This window comes from Hirundo rustica, chromosome 1 (assembly GCF_015227805.2).
Source record: "Hirundo rustica isolate bHirRus1 chromosome 1, bHirRus1.pri.v3, whole genome shotgun sequence".
NCBI lineage: Eukaryota > Metazoa > Chordata > Aves > Passeriformes > Hirundinidae > Hirundo > Hirundo rustica.
Window position 1 is genome coordinate 92557397 of NC_053450.1, and position 13881 is coordinate 92571277.

General features: G+C 45.6%; 1 long non-coding RNA gene across 1 annotated transcript; it reads right to left on the minus strand.

Annotated features, from left to right (window-relative positions):
* Positions 1-6652: 6652 nt before the first annotated feature.
* LOC120761556 (uncharacterized) lies at positions 6653-7360 on the minus strand. Its single transcript, XR_005703699.1, has 3 exons — positions 7290-7360; positions 6931-7012; positions 6653-6782 (listed from the first exon to the last, which is right to left on the minus strand). It is a non-coding gene; the product is annotated as an uncharacterized LOC120761556 (long non-coding RNA).
* Positions 7361-13881: the final 6521 nt, after the last annotated feature.

A 13881-nucleotide genomic window follows, 5' to 3' on the forward strand; every position in this document is an offset into this window, starting at 1 on the left:
CCTGGATGTCAGTGGGCACAGAGACTGGCACGATTGCATGCCTGCCTCCCTCCAGCAGCCTCATCTGTGCTGACAACACCCAAGGAAATGAAGGGTGGTGCCCCCTTCCTTTCCTAAGCATCTCGTGTCTCCTGATCCTGCATCCATATATTTTGGGTATTTCTGAGGCATGGTGAGACCCAGCCTTCTAGTTAAAATCAAGAAGAGGCTTGATTTTAATAAGACTGGTGGCTTTTCTAAGTGAACAGTAAACACCTTTACTCCTGAGTGACTCCAGCAGACCCTGGAGCCTGTGCAGGCTGGGATGGGGGAATCCTACAGCTGTAAGTGTCTGCAAGGGCTTCTCTGGCACAGGCTGTGATGGTGGTCTAGAGGGAAGTGTGTGCCCCCACACCCATACCCTGGCAGGGAGGTATGTCTGCAGTTCACCTCTTCTCCCCCAGGCTGATCTGTACAAGAGCAGCAAGGTACTCAGTAATCCCCTCCTCTGGGAAGACGAGTCCCTCTCGGACCCACGGTTTGGTGTCAGTCCATCTCTGCCACTGGCATTAAGCTGAGGTCACGCTGGAAGGATAAGCACCAGTGACAACCGGGATTGCTTATGATCGTGGCAGTGGAGGTGTTATTGTAAGCCCCATTACTCATAGGTTATCATTATGCTGGCATATAATTTTATATAATTGCCATTATCTAAGTGTATATTTATATGCACACGGTGATCTTGGAGCACCTGAAGTGACCAGTTTCTTCCCAAATGTGATTATGCTCCAGTGCATGTGAGACTAAAACAACTGGCTGTCTGAGGCCTGGAGAAGTCCAGGGGTGATAGAGCATTTGAGCTGTGTAGGACATTGCTTTGCTGGGGGAGGATGGAGGTATTTTCTGCGGGCAGATGAACTTATTTTGCTTTTTGCCAATCGTGTGTCACCATCAGCCTTATCCCCCCTAGCCTTGGCTCGTTCTTTGAAATGACAGTGATTTTAGCTGAAGATGTGCCCTCTGCCTCTTGTTATGGGATTTTGCACATTCAAAGCTTTCTGTAAAGCTGGCACTGACGTGAGATTGCTGCTGGGCTGCAGCATTCCCATGGTTTGGCAGGACAGAGGAAGACACTGCTTTATACTCTGTGGACTGCATCAAGCAAAGTGTAATAGCTTCCTCCCCAAGATCTGTTTTAAAAAATGGATGCTAATGTACTAAAAGCAGAATGCCATTTATTTTTAAATCGGGTTTAACTAGAAACCATTTGCGCTGTTTCATGCTGTATCATTTGTGTTTCATTTACATCTTTGGGAAGGCAGTGGGGGAAAGGTGTGCAAGTCCAAGATGGGAAAGAGAGAGGAAAAAGAAAAACTAAATATTGCCCCGGACATATGATTCTGCCATTTACTGTTCCGGCACCCACAGTAAACATGTGGGCTCCATTCAGTGCATCTCTGAGCTAAGCTGGTAATATCTGAGAGTCAAATGCCCTGGGGTAAAACACAGCTCACCACCCTCCTTGCATCCCTGAGGAGCACAGGGCAGGTGATGTGTGGGAGAGGAGCAGCAGCAGCGCAGGAACAGCAACTGCTCACCAGTGACTTTGTGCAGAGGAGAAAGTGAGTGTGGGAAGGGAGGAGAGCAAGAGGGAAACAGTGATGAGTGTCAGACAGATTTGTCTTGCACTCTTAAAGTTTTCCTTGTCCATCATTGCCACCATTGGAATATTGCTGCAGGTTGTGCTACATGATCTCTGTCCCCAGGAAGCAAGGGAGCTGCCAGAAAAGCTGTGGAGGGGCGTCAGTTGCTGGCTGTGCTCCTTGCTCTGAATCTCCTGCCTGTGTCATGGCATGGAAGCAACTTGTGAGTGAGGGATTACATGGGCGAACAGGCAAAACAGGGGCCAGGAAACTAAAAGCAGGTTATGATAATTGTCTGACTCAAAGGCAAAAAACCAATGTGGTATTCTTGCCAGCCATTTCACTAAGTGATTTCTCTCTTTTCCTTTAATGTTGCCCAGTCTCTGCTAGGAAATAATTGATGTGGGCACACTGTCAGACTTTATGCTCCTGGACGAAAAATAAGTGATTCTGGATGCTGGAGGTGGGTATTGAGGGTCTGGAAGCTGGGTTTCTGGTAGGTCAGGGACTGGCACATGGATGGATACCACAGCATGAATTACCACATGGAGACCTGCGTGTGTTGTTGCTGAGTTGGTGTTGTCTCCACAGGGCACAAGAGAGGTACAGCTACCCACGGGGTGGGGGGGGTTGTGTGGGGACCCTTCTGCCCTGCTGTCATGGGATGATGTCATATGAGGTCATGCCTTCTGCCTAGTGGATCCAGGACTGCGGTGGGACAGAGCCCTGAGCTGACATCTTAGACCTGCACCAGTGCCTAATCTTCTTCTCCAACATCTTTGGGGGAATTTTTCAAGCTTGCATTGGGTCTTCAGATGGGCACATCTTCCTTGACTCGACCCTGCAGATAGGGCTCTGCTGCATAACTCTTGTAGGCCCTGACTTGAACGTTCTTGAGCAATAATGGAAAGCTGTGTTTATGTCCTTGTTCTCCTGTTCTCCTCCCCCACTTCCTTCAGAGATCTTCCTAGTATGGCCTCAAGGATGGGTGAAGCCGAGACACTGGGCAGAGCCACATTCCTGCTCCAGAAAGTAGGAGACCCTTTTCCTCAGAGGTGTGGATCCACCATGGTCATGCATTCTGCCACAGCTGGACCAAGTCTGGGGGCTCTCAACAGTGAGAACAAGGGTCTTAGAGGGGTTGCAGAGGAGATTGGATCATGCCTGTGTGGGAGCTTGCTGGCAGGATAACGAGGCGCCTCATGGCTTGTGACTGAACAAGTGCCAGCTCCCCAAGTCTGGGAAGAGAGGGGCAGGAGGGGATGGGACAATGCAAGCTGCTGGGTGGTGTCCATCCCTCTTCTCTGACCTCTAGCAAGGGTGGGAATAGAAATGGAATAAGCTAATGAGGTTTGGCCCTACACAGATCCACACACAGCAATTTCCCCTTTGCAGCAGTGGAAAGGTTCAACACTGATTTGCAGCATGACAGAGTGGTTATGTTCTCTAAGTGCCATAACATCTGGCACATCCAAACACGGTTTGTGTTGGTGGGGTGATGCAACTTCCCATTAACTGGGATAAGGGTTTTACCATCGATTGCTGTGCACTTCAGCAGTGATGTGTGAGGCTCTGTGGGAGCAAAACAGAGTTGCTTTTCATGGAAGTTAAAGGATGTCTCTGAAATGCTTCAGACATTTCTCTATATAGAAAATTTCACTATTACTTGCAGGAACAGAGCCTTTACAAGTCTGGAAACAACCTGGCTTTCTTTTGTGTACTGAAGGGCTTTCTATGGACTGTTCTTTGCTGCTCTTCCCCTTTCTGCAGGCGTGACCCAAGGCAATGGCAAGGGGTAGGTTTAAGAGAAATCGCTGATGTTCTTGCTCCTCTGCCAGGCAGCTGCCCTCCCCACGGGACGAAGCACAGGACTGATCCAGAGGTCTCAGCTGAGTACCATTTTGGAGCCAAAGCTGCATGAGTGCTCTGGAACTGCAGAAGCAGCCACTGTGGCAAGGGCCAGGGAGTGACCTTCCCAGCAGGTGGTAAATGCAGCTGATGGTGACAGCCAGTGCTTTGCCTTTTAGAAAATTAATATCTTTTATCTCTGAGTGGGCACCAGAAAACAGACTTTTCCTGCTAAAGTCTTCTTGGCATGGGCTCTGAAGGGTCTGGAAATGCCAAGGATTCCCTTCTGCTGCTTGTGAGGCTTCCCTGGGACTGCTGTTGGGTTGGATAGAAAGCTGGTGAGGCTGAAGATTGGCTGCTGCTAGCAAATATCAGTGGGGTAGGGTAGTGCTGCAGCAGGCTGTATTAGATGCTGGGAAAAAAGAGAGAGAGGGAGTGAAATTGCAGCCTCTGAATGAAATGGGACTCTCTGAACAGGATCACTGACAGAGTGAGGGGTGTAGCAGCAGAGTAACTGGGTCTGGGTGAGACATCAAAGGTCGGAAGGTGTGTTTTGAAGGAGCAGCCTTATCAGAGAGGGGAAAAACAGCCTTAACAGGGAGGGAGAAGCACACAGACTATATTAAAAAACTCCCTATTTTCCCTTTGCTATATTTTTCCCCTGGTCTTTAGAAACCTAGTGCAGTGAAGGAAGGAACCTGGGCAGTGTTAGCACAGAAGGGAGAAGGAAGTCAGTTTAGCTATCCAGGTTTAAGGTAAAAAGCACAGGTCTGCCAAAATGACCTCTGACTCTTTCAGGTGGCTGTCAGCACTGGCAGCTCTCACATTCACCCCCTGCCCTGGGACTGTAGCTGGGGGATGCTGCCCCTCCCCACTCACACCCCAGCCCTGCCCAGGCCTGTCCTGGCTGCAGAAGGTTGCTGGGGCAGGTCCTGGCTCCTGCACCAGGCACCTGTGGCAGAGCAGGCGGCAGAAGAGAGGTGAGAGATGAGAGATGGGCTTCCTTGAGTTGTGGGCTGCTCTGGAATAATTGTCAGGGGTTGGGTGTTGTGGAGAGGAGGGGATGGAACAGGGGTATTATGTGCACATGGTGCTAAATACAACTGATGTCAAAGGAGGACTGTAACTGGAGCTTTGGTTTTCTGTCAGATGTCAACCTTACTCTGGTAAAAGGTGCTCATGGTCACCCCTTCTGTCAGTAAGGGGTTGAAAGGTGCCTGTTATGGATATGGGACTGGGAACTTGGTGTGTTTCTTTTTACCTTCTGTGGCTGATTCAGAAGGGGTTCAAGGCTGGTGCTGGCAGCTTTGGGGCCCCCCCAGGAAGAGTCAGGCAGAAGTAAATACAGGGGATATGTGTTCTATATTTTGCGGCATGAACATAAGCACTGTGCTGCCGTAGACAAAGGAGTCACCTCAATCCTGTCCTGTTATCTTCACTTAAAGAATGAGCTTAAAAATGGAGTGTGACAGATGAGGTACCCCAGTACAACCTCCTTAGCTTCCCTTCAGCAGCACTGGAAGGCCCTTAAAATGATCTCTCGAGGTGGCCACTGGTTGTCATTGCTTTCAGAGGCTTATGAGGGGTGCACAGTTTGAGAAGATTTACAGCTGGGTGCCTCTGTGTGGAAAATAAAGCTGGGGAAAGCAAAGCTGTGAGCAGCCTCCTTGCTCCTAGTTCTTGTGCCACAGCGGAGTTTGTCATCATACATTTAAAGATCCTACTCTTTGTTGCTTTTCCTACCCCTGGATAGGAGGCACCAATGTGTTGACAAAGGCAGGATATATGAGTGACCCTTCTGCCCCCTGAGAGGAGTTCTCATGGGATGTGGTGTGGGGAAATGCACAGTGCATGGTCAGGTGGGTGGCCAAAGTTGTCCATGGCCTCTAAGCGAATACTGAAAAGAGAATGAAGCAAATCCAGTGGGTTATTCCAGTTTTTTTCTCTTCTCTGGCCTTCCACCCCATCAGGCAGGTGAGGAGGGCATCTCTGTAGGTATGTCAGGACAGAGGGATGAGCTGGGACAGCCAGAGATAATTCTGTCATGCAGATCAGTACAGTTATATAAAAAGTTTTCTCTGATAGAAAGTAAAGCAAAAGAGAGTTTGGTGAAAGACACAGAGGCCTAAGAGATGAAGGAGAAGTGATTGCGTGCGGGAACACCCTGGAAAGCAGCTCCATATTATCACTGGGAGGAAACAGCTCCATCAGAGGGGAAAAGACAGAGATAGTGGGTGGGTGTGGAGGGCCAAGGACAGATATGTGGTAACTGAGGAAGGATTTCAGAAAGCACAGTGCAGATCACTCTGCTGACACCAGGTGTGTGTGACCCCTGCTGTTGTAAGCACAGCTTGAGAAAGAATCTACTGAAGAATCCAGGGGCCAGTGGAGGAAAGATGCTCTTGGGGAGCCATTTCCTCCTGGAAGTCCTGATGTGGGATCGACTGGGGATGCAGCTGGCTGAGGGCTTATCCAGCAGATCCCTCTCTGCCACCTCGATGTACAACACTGACTGTTGGGAAAGCAAGAAGTGATATGAGACAGGTGTGATAAAAGGGGCATAAAGAGCATTTGGGAATGGGAACATCCTCCAGCTTCTTGGAAAGGTAGCACTCGCCCGCATTGTGAAACTTGTGAGGTTTTGGGATCTATCTGCGATCTTATTTTGCGTTGAGGATGCTGTTGGGTTTGTAAAGCTGCTGGACTGTGATGGGCGGCAAGCTGTGTCCCGAGGGACTGCTGTCCTTGGTAAAAGGGATTAATACTCCCGGGCAAAGCGAGTTTCCAGCCCCCAGAAGCTGCCCCTGCCCGCAGGCGAGGGGGAGCTGGGGGCACTCAGGCGGGCCGATGCCCCTCGGGTTGCCAAGCGCAGTTTCTTGCTGCCATCTAGTGACACTCACGGGTACCGAAAAATGTCAAAAACTGCTCGGTACCGCGGCCGGGCAGCGAGAGGAGTCCCTGGGCTGGCAAAGACACCGGCAGGGAAAGGACGCTGAGCCACCGCGTGTCGGGATTCTGCGTCTCCTGCAAAACCACCGTGGGAAACTCCGGCACGCCAAGACAGGTTTTGGCGGGTTATTATTCACGAAACATATTTGTTATTGAATAAGGTTTTTCCCCCGGATTTGAGACAAAACTAAAGCTGTTGTTGTTGTTGTTCTTTTTTTCCCTCCATAGCATTGTGTCTCCACGTTGGATGGAGCAGGCTGGCTTTGCTCGGCTGTGCTCGTTCCTTGTAACAGTGCCCTGGGTGATGCCCCTGACAGGGCAAGGAGCCCCGGAGATAAACTTTGCTGAGGAATCTGGAGCGATCTCAATTAAAAATAAATAAATAAATAAATAAATAAATAAATAAATAAATAAAAAAATTTTATATATATATAAAAAATTATATATATAAAATTATATATATAAAAATTATATATATATATATATATATATATATATAAATTTTTTGTACTTTCCAATGTTTCAGGCTCCCCTAATAATGATGGACCACGACCCATAATATCTCTTTCCCCACGGAGAAGTGTAAGGCAGATCTAGAAAAGCAGACAAATAGGACATTTATGGATCGTTAAAATGGTTTATTGGGATCACATGAATCTTGACTTGCCCAGCTCTGTAAAATTAATAGGATTGCAATTAATCTTGACTTATAACTGGACTTTCTTGAGTTTACAGGTGAAAAATCTGTGCATTTTCTACAGAAATTAAAGAAGCTTATATAAATTCTGATTATGCCAAAATTTCACTATAAAACTTGTGAGTCCTTTTACTGCTTCAAAATAAAAAACATGATGAAGATAATATTTTTACCTTCTAAACATTTTTAGAAAGCTTCATGGAGCTCCTTTTCGTGTGCTGCTGCTGTGGCCCATTCATCCCCATATAACATGTTATGGGTACTCAGACCTTTCTCCCGTGTCTCTAAATACCCTTGACAAGAACCACCCTTGCATCCTGTTATCACCTAGCAGACTTCCTCTCTCCACCTCCTAACAGCATCTTGCGGGATCTGTGACGGAAACAGCATATTACACAATGACTTTTCCTTTATCCTCCTTTTCTGTGCCTTCCTCCCAGCCTGAAGCTTTGCAGGGAAACCCACTAAGAGGCCTTCAGCTGCTGAAAGCGGGATGCCTAGAAATACTGCAGGTGTCTTATTACCATTCCTTCAGTCCTTTTTGTTCCCTGGCATCTCAGGGAGTTGTGGTGCCAACAGTGATAAATCATTGCTGCTGCTGGTGTCTTTGGGGGCAGCCATAGTAATTACTTGGAGTGACCCTTGCTTTCAGCCATCAGAAAAAACCTTGCCATCATCCCAGAAGAGCTTAAATCCTTGATAAGATACAAACTGCTGGCACCAAGGGCAGTGCACGTAGCCAAACAGGAATATAACACTCGAGCTACTGCTCTCCAACCAGTGTATTTTTAAAACAAGGTTAATGATCTCTTGTTAAAAAGGGAACAAATGTGTAATGTCCTTAAAAATGTGGTGACTGTTTATCCATCTATAATGTTTTAAAGACTGTTACAAGGGTATTAGAGATGAGACTCCCCTTCATTGGAGTTGGGAGGTTTGTTTGGATACAGGAAGGTGATGTGTGTGTGACCCCAGAGGAGCTGACAGTGCACTCAGGTGGGGATGTGAGAGGTGAATTGAGGCTGCTGGTGGGTCAGACAGCCTCATGAGAGGATGGTGATGAAGTACTTCCCTGCTCTGAAGGTGAATCTATCTTTGCCATGGTAGGTTTGCTGTGCTTTTTCATCACTGGGGCGGTACAAAATTGGACAGAGGTAAAGTCAAAAAACTCCTGGAGGAGCGCAGATGAGACTAAAGTGGTGAAAGGTACACAAAAAGTAGAGCAGTGACTTTCACAAGGTGAGACGCATGCCATTTCCACACCTGCCACATGCAGACAGGCCAAACTTTCCCTTCCTGGGCATGCACCATGGCACTGCATAACTAATGAGGTCCATCTGGATTTGATGAGCCCCAGTTTGTCCCCAGTAAGAAGCAGGAGAGATGTACCTGTAAGCTTTTGGTCTTGTGGCTGAGGAGGCTGCAGTGTGGGGGCAGCATGTTGCTGCTGGCCACAGCCAGCTCCTGGTGTCCACTGCATCTCTCCTTTGCTGCTCCCATCAGGAGGCCAGCTGAAACATCTGGACACACCACATCTGGGCTCTAATTCTGGAGCAGGGTTGAACTTTGGGTGGTGCAGGGTAGATGTGTCCTCTGCAGCAGTGGAGATGCCTTTGGTCACACTTTATGACCAAGAGTCACTAGTCAGGAAGGATTTTGAACTTTTTCTTGTCCCAATGAGACCCTCTGGAGGAATTTAGCCCACAAATACTAAACTCTGGGCATATAGTACCCAACAGGTTTAACAGTGGCAAGCTATGAGTGGAAAAGAATCTCATGGAGCATTATCCACTACACACGGTGCGCATCCAGACTGGAAATCAGACCCAATGTGTAACTAGGAGTGTTACCCTTGAAACAGTTTTCCTAGGCTGTATGTAGGTGAAATCTCCAACATTTTAAGTTGTCAAAAGTTGCCAAAGATGCAATGTCTTTCTCAAAGTCATGGTGTAACAAAGCCACGAGTAACTGGGCTCCGGGCATAGCAAGAGCAGCTGTATATACCCCAAACTTATTAGATGGTAGCTCCTAAGACTCTTATGTTGCTTATGTCAAATCCTAATGTATGGAATATCTTCCTTACATTTCCAGAGCTGTTCTATGTTACTTTTTACCTTTTGTTGATATAAGGATAGGAGAACAGAAGCTAGCAGAGGTCACACTCAAGTTCTTGCCCTCTATCCTCCCTTTCCCCCAGTATATCTGAGGATGGAGAAATGACCAGCTAGCTTCAATGAACCAAATCAGAAGCTGATTCCAGTGAAGTAACATTTGAGACAGAGGAAAAAGAGAATTATTATATTATATACAAAGTCCCATTCACAGTCTTTCCTCATGCTAGCAACCATGCACATGGCAAACATTCAGATCAACTTCACAGCCAGCTGCATCAGAGGACCAAAATTGGGACCTCAAAACTCCTTGTAAAACTAATGAAAAACATCTGAGAAAGTGCTTTGTTTTACTTGCATGGCAGGCAGAAAACTGTGCGTGTCTTTTGGAGTTTAGATAAACACGTGTAAGCACATGGGCAAACTATAATCCTCTGATATTGTTTGAATTAAATAGATGGATTAAAAAAAAAAATGGCCTGGCTTTGTCTTGAAAGGATGCCAGAAGATATGTTGGACAAGAAACCTAAGTGTGATTGCTGAAGTTTATGTATCAAACCTGAAGCCCCCAGGCTGAGTGTTGGATGCTAAGGCAGAAAAAATCACAGGCTTAAAGTTTCAGCCATCATCTCTTATCAGTCATTTGGACTGGAACTCCTCAAGCAGAGAGTTTGATTTAAAAGTTTGTAATTTTTTTGTTGTGCTCAGCCACAGGGGTTTAACTGAGGGCAGCCTTCCCCAGAGGAGGAGATATGCAAGGGCCTCGAGTGGTGGATATGTGCAGAAATAAAACAGATGAGATCACCTTGGTTTTTAACATTGCAATCCATTCACTCCCAGCTGGAGCATTCCTGGGGTGAGAAGAGCAGCTAGAGTATCACTGCATCCACATAGATTCCCTTTTCTGTTTGATTTGATGGCAAGAGACTGTCTTTCATTTCTTCACTGGGCCATGATGTCTTGTAGATGTTTCAAAAAACCAGTGCTTCGATCTGGACAATAGCATCTAGTGAAAACCTCTTCACTGAGGTTTTCTGCATCTGAAGGCATGCTTGCTTTCATACAAATGAGAATGATTTTGGCCTTTGCTTCCAGTGCCCTTGAGGTGGAAAGTAATGGTGGTTTGCCATCAGGTTTGTGCAGCAGTTCTTGTGGTAACAAGGGACAAATTCCTGACGTGGAAATCCTAATCAGTCCTACTCATGTCATCAGCATTATCTCAGGTCCCTGTCTGTCCCAAGGGAGCTGCATTTCTGGGCTTTGTCAGACAGTGTCTGAGCTGGGTAATTGAAAAGGAAGCTGGCCTTACACAGAGAAGTTTTTTGACAAGTCTAGATTTTAACCTCACGTGGATTTAAAACGTTTCGGGACTTAGCGTTCGTTTGGGTAACCCATAGGGTCAGAGATCACTCGTTTCTTGAACCTCCTTCAAGCCGCGTATGCCTGCAGAAGCAGCTGGGACACTGCTGTAAGTGGCCAGAGTGCCAATCGCTGGTGCTGGCTCTTCAGCCCCTGTGGTGGCAGAGGGACCCTGTGGGGTGGCTTGGTACAACAGCTGGGTGAGTGGAAGTGCCAGGTCTGAGTCCAGAGCAAAAATCCTTCTTTCAGCTTTGGTGCCGTTCAGCTGTGCCTTGTGGGACCTGGAAAATGCAGAGGTAGCCCTGAGTGTTGTGGATTTGATCTGCTACAGGGATTTGGCCCAAATTCACTAGAGGCTTGTAGTATTGATTTATTTAGGTTTATCTGTGCCCTGCTTGGAATGGCATTCTTGCAGTTCGGTTTGATGTCTGCAGGATCTACCCAAGCAGGCAGTTGGTTGATAAAATGTCTGTATTCCAAGACTCTCTGTTTTGCTGAGTTAGTAACAGTCCTCTCAAACATACTCCCATTAAAACCTTATTTTACCTTTTCATATTATAGCTAACTATTGTGTCTACTATTATTATTAAATAGATACATTTTCACAGTGAATTAAGTTTACTTATATCAATTTATTAGTAAGATGCTTGTTAAATGCTGCCTTGAAGTACATCTTGGCACACATGGGCACATTTTTGGTTTAAAAGTATTTTGAATATAAGTTTTGCTTTTAACTGATGCTCAAATGAATGAGAGATCTGAGAAGTTCCAGCTGCACTGTATCTGTTGCAGTGGACGCTGTCACAGATCTGGTCCCTGGCTGGAATGAAACTTCCTCCGTGAAACCAGACTTCCCTTGTTCTCTGTGTTCTGACCCAGCGCTCTCAAGCCTGCTGTGATGCTCCGTGGACATTTAGTCTCTCTGTTCAGGGTAGCTGAATTTCATTGTAGTCACCTATTGAGGACAAAAAGAGTCTCACCACAGCCTTTACTGTTGTTGATTTTTTCAGTTCAAGATGCCTACAGCAGAGACACCTGTGTTTAGTCAGACTAATCCCATTCCTGATGTTTTACCTGATTTTTCTCTTCCCTAATGTGGTACTGCAGGACATCTGTTTCTTGTCTTCAGCATGTGAAACAGATTTCCTTGGATAAAACACTTAATTCTTAAACCCATCCCACTTACCTCAGCTCTCTCTCCTCTGAATAAATTGGCATTGTTCAAACTAATTTTTCTCATAAAGTAATCCCTTTGAGACCCAATTGTTTCTGTGGTTCCCTAAATGTTTTATTATTAGCCCTTATCTTCCTCACAGTGTGATGCCCAAAACTGGAGACCATACTCCAGCTGAGGCCTTACTCATCACCCCGAGCAGAAGAAACTAATTGCTATGTATAGGAGCAGCAAATTTTCTTTTCATTTCCTCTGCAGCTTTCTAATATTGGTCTTTTCAGATCAGTTTCTGTTTTCCAGAAAACTATAAGTGCTCTGTCATGCGTTCATTCCTCAAAACTCTGAAGCTTCCGTAGATCTGACTTTTGTGTGTGTTAAATCACTGTCCATGCCTCTGTTCTTCCTGTTCCTGGGTGTGCAGGCTAACACACGCCCAAGGAAAAGGCTGAAGTGTGTAAAGCCTGTTTATTCTGGAGGAACAGGCTGAAGTGCCTGCTGCTTCCCTCCCAGCCAGATCGTACCAGGGCTTTCTGTCACCTCATCCCTGACAAAATCTTCTTGGTCTGAAGCCTGGAGTAGCCTGAGACCAGGTCCACCTTAGAAATATTTGTCCATCTGCATGTTATAACTACTAGTGGAGATTCTTTAATAGGAAAGGGCAGCTACTAAGAGGGCATTTTCTGGGTTTTTTTGAGATCTTTTGATCTTTTGGGTGGTTTCCTTTTTTTTTTTTTTTTTTTTAAAATAAATTTTCCCCCCCTTAATTTAATTTCTATGTAACCTCAGTCAGCGTTTCCTCAGGAATAATTAATTTCCCTATCTTTTCAAAGTTAGACTTTGTTTGATGGGGGTTAGAACAACTTTTGTGGGACACTCATAGAATTTTTCATTGATGGATATAACTTATTTATCTGCAGAATATGTATTTCCTGATATTTTTAAAATGAATACTGATAGAGTTAAGAACTTTTAAATGAATCCAGGTTTATTTGGTTTTACTGTAAACTGATGAGTTTCTTCCACAGGATGGAATGTAAGAGAAAGATCTTAGTGAAACACCTCGGTGCGTAAAAAAACAGAGCATCACTTTCAACTTCCCTGTTGATCCAAACTCAAACTTTATAATATTGAAACTATCAGAGCAGCGTCTATTTTAAAATTTGACTCCACAAGGGATGAATGGATGGAGATAAACCAGAGTTAGAAAGAAATTTGAGTGAAAGCAACCATGAAACAACAGAATCACTGTTCTGGGGAAAGAAAGGAGTGAAAGGAGCAGAAAAAGAGTAATGAACTTCAAAAAGCAGACATCAACAAGCCTGGGAAACAGGTGAATGTGTGTCTTCTGGGAAGATAATCCTAAAGATAAATGAACTGTCAGTTACTGAAACTGCTGTTAACAAAAGCAGAACGGTAAGCTATCCTGATGTGAAAGAAAGAGGAAACCGAGCAGGAGAGCAGCATCCAACTGCACCAGGAGCCAAGACCTAGAAATCAAAGGGGTTTATGTGATAGGTAGAAATGGGGACTCATAACTGACAGTGACTGCAACAGAGCAACATAAAACTGCTGGGGTGTAAGCGAAAAAAATCACATGTGAAGCCAATTAGGAAAAAAAAATCGAAACTGCTGCCTTTCTATAAATAGGCAGAGGAAAATACACATATTTAATTTAATGAAAAGAAGTACAAATAGCAGATGAGGCATCAGAGCTGGGAAATCCAGCATTTCCTTCACTTGATTTGCACGACCTCGTTGGTGGCAGGCAGAGTGGTGTGGCATGGCTGCACAGCGAGGTCGGGAAAGCACAGGCTGCACATCGGATGTAAAAATTAGAAAACTCTTATGTACAAAATGACTCCTGCCACGTTTATGGTCTGTTTTATGGCTCTTATCACTAGGCATTTTCAAGGAGTGAGAGCACATTTCCTCTATCTTCTGCAGGAAGGAGCTCATTATTCCTTATTAATTGGGTCTTCAGTCACTAATCTGTTATGTACCTTTCCAGCAACTGTTTACAGAGAAGAGTTGCAGGATCTAATTGATGGAGGATAATTAGCTCCTCCCTAATTAGAGTAAAGTGTGCTTCTTTTCACTCTGTGGATGATCGCTTATGAATGA